This window comes from Cyprinodon variegatus, unplaced genomic scaffold (assembly GCF_000732505.1).
Source record: "Cyprinodon variegatus isolate N-32 unplaced genomic scaffold, C_variegatus-1.0 Scaffold83, whole genome shotgun sequence".
NCBI lineage: Eukaryota > Metazoa > Chordata > Actinopteri > Cyprinodontiformes > Cyprinodontidae > Cyprinodon > Cyprinodon variegatus.
Window position 1 is genome coordinate 1,030,063 of NW_015150536.1, and position 7,685 is coordinate 1,037,747.

The window sequence follows — 7,685 nt, forward strand, 5'->3', positions numbered from 1 at the left end:
CTTGATTTAAAACCATTTAGTGTTTTAGCCTTTGTCCTGTTTTCTTTGAAGTTCATTCCAGATTAAAAGGTACACTAAAACCTGAAATCTTTTTCTCCGTGATTGGATCTGGTTCTAGAGATTTGAAGCAAACTGGAACCTGGAGATCAATGGGTTCTGGAAGGTTGATTCTATGATAGTAGGTCTTTAATAGATTGTAGTGCTAAACCATTAGGTGATTAACAAACTAATATAATTATTTTAAAATCCGTTCTCTAATTCTCTGAGCTACAGGTAGCAAGTGTAAGGAATTTAAAACCAGAGTGATGTGTTCTATTTTTCCAGTCTTAGTGAGAACATGAGCAGCAGCATTCTGGATCAGCTGCAACTGTCTGATTCATTCTTTTGTCAGACCCGTGAAGATACTGTTGCAGTAATCAATGTGACTAAAAATAAAAGCATGGATAAGTTTTTCTAGGTCTTATTGTGACATTAGTTTTTTCATTTTATAAATGTTTTTCAGGTGGTAAAAAAACTGAATTTGCAACGGTTTCTATGTATCTCTGAAGGCTCAGATCTGAGTCCATTACCACAACCGGATTTTTGGCTTGTTCACCAGTGTCTGAATGTGGTAGCTGAAGTTGCACGCTGACTCTTGATCGTTCCTCTTTATGTCCAAAGAAAATAACTTCAGTTTAATTTCAATAACTTCATAATAGAAGGTTAGCTTTGTTGTTTTACAATTTCTTACATGTTTTTAACAATATTTCCTTTGGGCTAAACTCCTTCAATGAACTGTTATCTTTGGAACACTTTAGAAAACAATGTATACTGTTAAAACCATACCTTTGCATATGTATTGAAAATATCTAGCCTTATTTTCCCACTACCTGACATTGTCTAAACTTCACAACTCCTGGTTTTGGTCACTTAGGATTGATAAGATTTTTGATTATAAATAATCTGTAATAAACTCAGAATGTTGAACCCAGAATTTGAGGCGAGACAGGCAGTGGGAAAGTTCAAAGCTTTTTTTTAAAACAGGATCGGGCTGCTCGTCAGCTGTGGGATGGATCTCTGCAGACATAGGAAATACAGGTCAGTGATTGAATGTCGGACTGATCTCGACTAGGAACAAAAGTCACTCACCTGATTCAAAGTTCGGTCAGATTCTGTAGGAAAGAGTAGTATCCAAAACGAGAGGCTAATCCCTAGCTTGCGGCGGGCGCCGCCCCCAGAGTTCCTAGAGAGAGAGAGCAGAGTACTGTAGTCGCCAGCCAACGCCGAGCAGCAACAGTGTCCTTGATGGGAAATCCAAAACCAGACTCAGAAGACAGGTCCACGTTCACGTTCCGGTAGAATCCGTGAAACAGTCCAAACAGATCAAACTAACAGAGCAGACAGGGGCAAAGCAAAACTTGGGATCCAAAGGGCAGAAACTGGTCACACTCAGTAGAAACAGAACAAGATTCAGAATGTTAGTCTCACGAAACTGCTTGAATAACCTCGTGCTGATGGAAGGCAAGCACACAACATAAATGGCACAGGAACTAGGTGGAAATGATGGAAGGAAAGCACCAAGATCATGACACAATCAGAATAATACAAGACCATTGTTTGGAAAATGTTTTTACTGTTTTTTTAATTAAGAACTTTATTTGATTTACTTTATAATCCATAAGACATTGACTTTAACAATAGTTTGTGGAATATTGACCTCCTGAAAGTATAAATGTCTAGGTTTGTTACCATACAATCTTTGGACATATGGAAATAATACCAAAGAATGAATCAGACTTGTGGAGGACCATAGTTCTCCTCCTTATAGCTTGTCTGACTTGATTGAATTTCCAGTGATCTCACCGATGAAATGGCATTGAAATGGTATTTTGAAATGTGCATTAAAATTTATCCCCATCACTATCCAGACTTTTCCCAAGTTGTTCAAATTCATATTAATTGTAATATAGGGAAGAATAAAAAAAACCCCATAATAATAACTTTATATTTTGGCATTTAGCAAAAACAAGTAAGCTTGGTAATCCTAAGTAACCTGAAAAATATGTGATTTAATGCTAGACAATGAGACAAAAACAGTAGGGTCTTTTTATATACATTGTATGAAAAGGTTTGATTTTTAGATGTATAAGATGACAGAAAATATTTTAGTTGGATAATTTGGATGTTTTATAACAAGACCTGCATTATAATGAATGGAGTTTATTCCACCTACAAGCATTGCTACTTTGTGCCAAGTGCTTTGACTGCAGCAGGTCAACTGTTTTCTTTGCAGAAAGGCATTCACAAGAGAGCTTTTAACATCACTAACTAGTAATTGTAGCTGTTGCTGCAACAGCAGAAACCGCTACTATTACAACTTTTACTAGTTATAGAACATAATATATTTTTGAAGAAATAAGAGCCAATCACAGCAAAGGCAATAAACACAATATTACGACCGAAACCACAGTCTTACTGCTATGCTTAGTTTGAGTCTGATTGTGGCAGCTTCGCTGTGGTGAAACTTAAGTTAAATTGTACCAGTTAAACATAGGGTATGCTGTGCAGAATGTCAACTGGCGTTGGGTTCTCGTAATTTAAACCAAATTATCTCAGAGCACGATTTTGGCCTTGAATTTTTGAGAAGATATTGTGTAATACCTCATTATGGAATCATAAAATTGTTCTCACTTTGGGCCATTGCAGGACAAAAGCTGTCTTATTTTCTTGTTTATTTCACTCAGACTGCATCCCACTCAGACAACACTACAGTAAATCCTGAATTCTCAGTTTCTTCTGAACTTGTCTGTATTCCAATTATGTGCTTGCAATTTCCAGGCTCTAGGATTTTCATTTAAATGTAAGATAATTGCCCCATGCTAAGTGACCACATTTCAACCGTCTTTCATTTCCCAAGAGTTCTACAGACGGGAAACAATTAAGCGAAAGGATAAAAGGACAGCCACCAACAAATGCTGGTCTAAACTGAATGTGGTCACATCCAAATTTAGGCATGGTGGTCAGAAAAACAATTTGAGCCAACTTACTTTCGTAAAATAGCACTGAGTGTCTAAAACAAATATTTTTAACATCTCCAAATTGACGTGCAAAATGACAGGTTAGATCTGAAAGCCATTTGGTAGTGACAAAAAAACTAAATTAAAACCATACATGAGAAACAATAGAATATACTTCTCCTTACATTCCCAGTGGAAGTGCATATTATATAATCTGCTGGATATACTAGGCACATATAACACTGTTTATACATAAACTGCTTTGTTTGAAATATCTGTTTTATTTCATAGCAAATTTATACCTGTCCATAAACTGAGGAGACTGTGTAACTGAATTCATTGTTTCAGTCATATTCCTTGCTTGATTGCACAAAACAGGCCAGTGAACTTGAGACAGATTTTCTTCCCAGTCTCCTAGAATGAATCCATCTTTAGTGGAGCCTGTTAAGTTGACCAATTGTAGTCAGATTGGATGGATGGTTTTCAATAGTTTTATACTTAAGCTACAATATCTCAGGTGAAATTATGTGCAGATTTCGACTTTTAGTTACATCGACATCTGGATACCCTTTGACCCATGTAGTTTCATAGCAAAGTGGCTTACATTGCCACATTTCAAGCAGAAAATATGTCCACGTCTACCGGGGCTGGTTATTTAATATACAGTACCAAGCTGTGCCAAGTGACACATAGCCGGTAATTTAATAAAACTTTCATTTAAGTTTTAATAAAGCATTATAATCCATATGTTATTTAAAATGCTTTGTTATGAAGGGACATGTATATAAATGTACAGAAGCATTTAAGCTGCAAGCTTATTATTACTGAGATTCCTAAAAGGTCATTTTTAGATTAGGGTCATGATGCAGATTATTAATCCATTAAATTAATAATTCAGTAATAATACAATTATTAAAATTTCACTTGCAATGATAATTTTACAATATAATTTTGTGAACAAAAACTGAGAAATGATGTATATGACGTATACTTAAATCAGCAGGGTTCCACATTCTAGCTCATTTTGATTTCCCTTTTTAAAGGTGAATTTACATATCTATTTATGTTTACATATAATATATACTTTCTGGAATAGAAAAGAACCTCTGAACAAAATCCAGGAGGGATTTATTTTTGCTTTGTAGGTTAAATGCAGTATTCCGCATTATCCAAGATTCTTAAGTTTCCTTTATAAATAGTGGATTAGTATGGTCATTAAATGCTTCTTTATTTATAATACATATGACTCCTTTTTTCTTTGCAACCAAATCTTTTAATTCCAGTTTTGTAAGGTATTTCCAATAGTTCCGCTCATTATGTTAAACAAAGGTGTATCAAAATTCAAAACCTTTAAAGTTTAGAATCTTCTTTGTTTCATGCAAAACTGTTGACTTTGAATGATTTCCTTTTACATATTTTATACTGCTTCCAGATTAGTTTAGAAATTAATAACTGCTCACCAAAATGTTTTTCCCAAACTCTTTTAATTTTAATATAAAAAATCTTGTAAAAAGTGCTTTCTTGTTTATTTCAAAATTCCATACATTCTTTTAAGTTATAATTTATGTACACCTTTTTAATTGTATGTAGAAAGTATTTAAACTTTTTTCCTGAGCAATATAAATTAGTATCCTCTGCAAAATAGTACATTTTAATACCTCAGAAACTTTACTAACATCATTTATATAAAGAATTCAGAATTTAGATCCAAGCAAAAAATGTGGCACCACACAGGTGGTCTGCCTTAGTTCCGATCTTGTTTAATTGATATGTACATGCTGGTGTTTATACTCCAAATACATTTTGATCCATAAATTCTTTATCCCTCTTAATATCTACTTCTCCATTATCTAATAATAATGCGTGATATTTATCAAAAGCGAAATCAATAAAAATACCTATAAAATATTTACTTGCTTCTACTTTTTCTTCCATTTTTATTACTTCATACATGGTTGTTCTAATTCTTTTAACCTTTAATTTTTAGCGATCCAATGTTTTCTTGACAAGGTTGTTTATGTTTAACCAAATACTGTTTAACAGGACAACGCTTGTCATACAGATCTATTGGATCATCAACTTCAAAATCACTCAAAATCGATTAATATCCTTTACCTAGATTAAAAAAAAAGATTGATTGATAACAGGGTTTTGAAGGCAATCAGTTGTACATTTTTAAGAGAATCAAATCTAAGGGGTCTGATATGTTTGATTTTTACTTTACACCTAAAAATACATATAAAATAATGTAGAATAATATGTTATAGAGTGTTGTGGTTATAATTAGGAACAATGCCTAAACCTCTTAAGATGTATAAGTTTAGGGAAGCCATCTAATATTATTAGTGGAATCATTATTTTGATCGGCTTATGCTGTCATTTTTGCTCATCTCTAGTGGGGCTGCTATTTTCACATATCCACTAATTTAAAAATGTCCTCAGCTGTATATTGATTATTTATTCTCCAGATACACAGTATTTATATTGTAAAAACACTGTAAGGTTAAGTATTTTATTTGTCCTTTTTTTTTTTAACTCTGTCACTTATTCTGTTGTTTTTATATACTTTTTAAGGTCCCCATTTGTGTGACCACTTTTGCTGCTGCAACACCACTATTTCCCCATTGTAGGACAATAAAGGGATTTTATATTCTGTTCTATTAGACCTCTGTTCACACTTCCAAAGCAATAAGGTTCGTCCTCTGATTTTACCATGCTGTATTCTGAAGAGCTATAGTTGAACTAAAGGGAAAACTGCAACGACACTGCCAGCTTTAGTGTGTCTGAGCAGGTGTAAATACAGGTGTTTCAGCCAGGCCACCCATCAGTGTTATATTTTATGCCTCATTTTTCACTTGCAGTGAGCAAAAGTTGTTGTCCAAACCTACTACTTCTTGTTTGGTTTTCATGTGTTTAAACGGAAGAAAATCCAAATCTTTAAAGTAACAACATGTTCTTCCTTTAGAAGGATATGTTTGAAGTAAAATCCATGGAGAGACAGGGAAGTGCTCCAGACCAAGACCCAAATGAATCCAGATGTCAGTGTGTTCACAAGGTGGAGTCTTGTACATCAGTTTTTATGCCTTGTTTAAAAAAAAAAAAAAAATCAGCGGTCTGTCTTTTTTTCTGTATATATTTTCCTGGCTTTCTCTCTTTCTGACTTTTGTTACATATCCATGACTCAGTTGGTTAAAGGAAAAAGATTCTAGTTATTATATAGACTAATTTAAAATTAGATATAATGAGCCTTGATAGCCTTATATTTTGTTGTTAACAATCCTTATTGCTGTATTATTAGTTACAATAATGTTGTAACTCCAGAAAATGACCCTTGCAACCTTGACCTCTAGACATTGTACAAATCCCACCTCTGCTGGTGACAGGGGGCATTAAGGTCAAATGAGCATATTGCATCTTTAAAACTATTTGGATGTTTATTTTCCACAGTAAATCTTTACTATTTCTGGTCTATTCACCCCCTTTGATGTTCCGGTTGAGTCTACATTCTATCCTTTTCTAAAAGATGCATTTCCCTAGTTTCTGTCTACACCCTTCACAATGTTCAAAAAACATTTTATGTTTTGTGAGCCCAAGCTTCCATTGTGTTTTTGGTGGCTTCAAAAATAAGTTGTTCCTGTTACTGGTGAGTGGGGAGTCCCTCTGTGACACAGACAGTACTCATATTAGTGCAGCTGTTCGTGAGGACATGGCTGTTGTTATCCTTCTGTCTGTGACCTGGGAGGGGCAGGACACATGCAAAACACAAAAGCATTAGCACACACACACACACACACACACACACACACACACACACACACACACATAAGCACACGCACATACCAACACACAGACTTGTTAACAAGCTTTGAGCTGAAGAATGACTCTCATGAATGAATGAATTGGAATTTGGCAATCTTTAAAAACTCAGGAACACAAGTTATATTTCTAAGTAAGTTTACAACATTTCATTGAGCATTCAAAGTCAGTGTGGCTTTATTCTTACTTTAGTTAAGTCTGTATGCATGTGTGTGGGTGTGTGTGTTCATACTTGTGGTTGTACTGGGGAATATAGTGGGTGTACTGGCACCCTTGTTCTCAGGTCTCAGTTTCTATACAGTTGCTGCTGCTCCTTCATGTCCTGTCATGCTTTTAAGCTTACATCACACCCAAGAGGGGACTGTTGCATTTAGCAAGTTCATACATAATATTACATGAGTATATATATATGCATGGAGAAGAAGAATGTATGATGGAAAGCACCATGCGAAAAACATGGCAATAAATTGAGACAGTTGTTGGTGAGAGGAGAAAACTTTTGAGACATACAGTAGAATTAAGAGATTTTGTCAAAATCATTTTGAGTCATCAGTTTCACATTTGAACCATTTGACATGAAGTGTAAATTAAAGAGAAATTAAGTAATTTTTTTTACTGAAAAATATCTTTAAAATAGCCCTTTTATTTGACCCTTTATGACATCATTTTATGAGCAGCCTGACACCTCAGTAGTTCAGCGCCGATGCATCTATAAGTCTGTAGCCTGGAAAATCCTGGTTTGGCTTTTGTTATACCCGCTCATACATCCATGTGAAGGAAGCTGGTCTGTACAAAGTAATTGTAACTATCCTTTCCAAATAAAATATTAAATAAAAAAAAAAAAAAAAAAAAAAAAAAAATCAGCGGTCTGTC

The 7,685-nt window shown here is 34.5% G+C and overlaps 1 protein-coding gene across 2 annotated transcripts in view; it reads left to right on the plus strand.

Moving 5' to 3' along the window:
* LOC107083785 (glypican-5-like) overlaps positions 1 to 7,685 on the plus strand; it is a 113,342-nt gene that overhangs the window by 25,435 nt on the left and 80,222 nt on the right. The gene's annotated exons all lie outside the window — the stretch shown is intronic.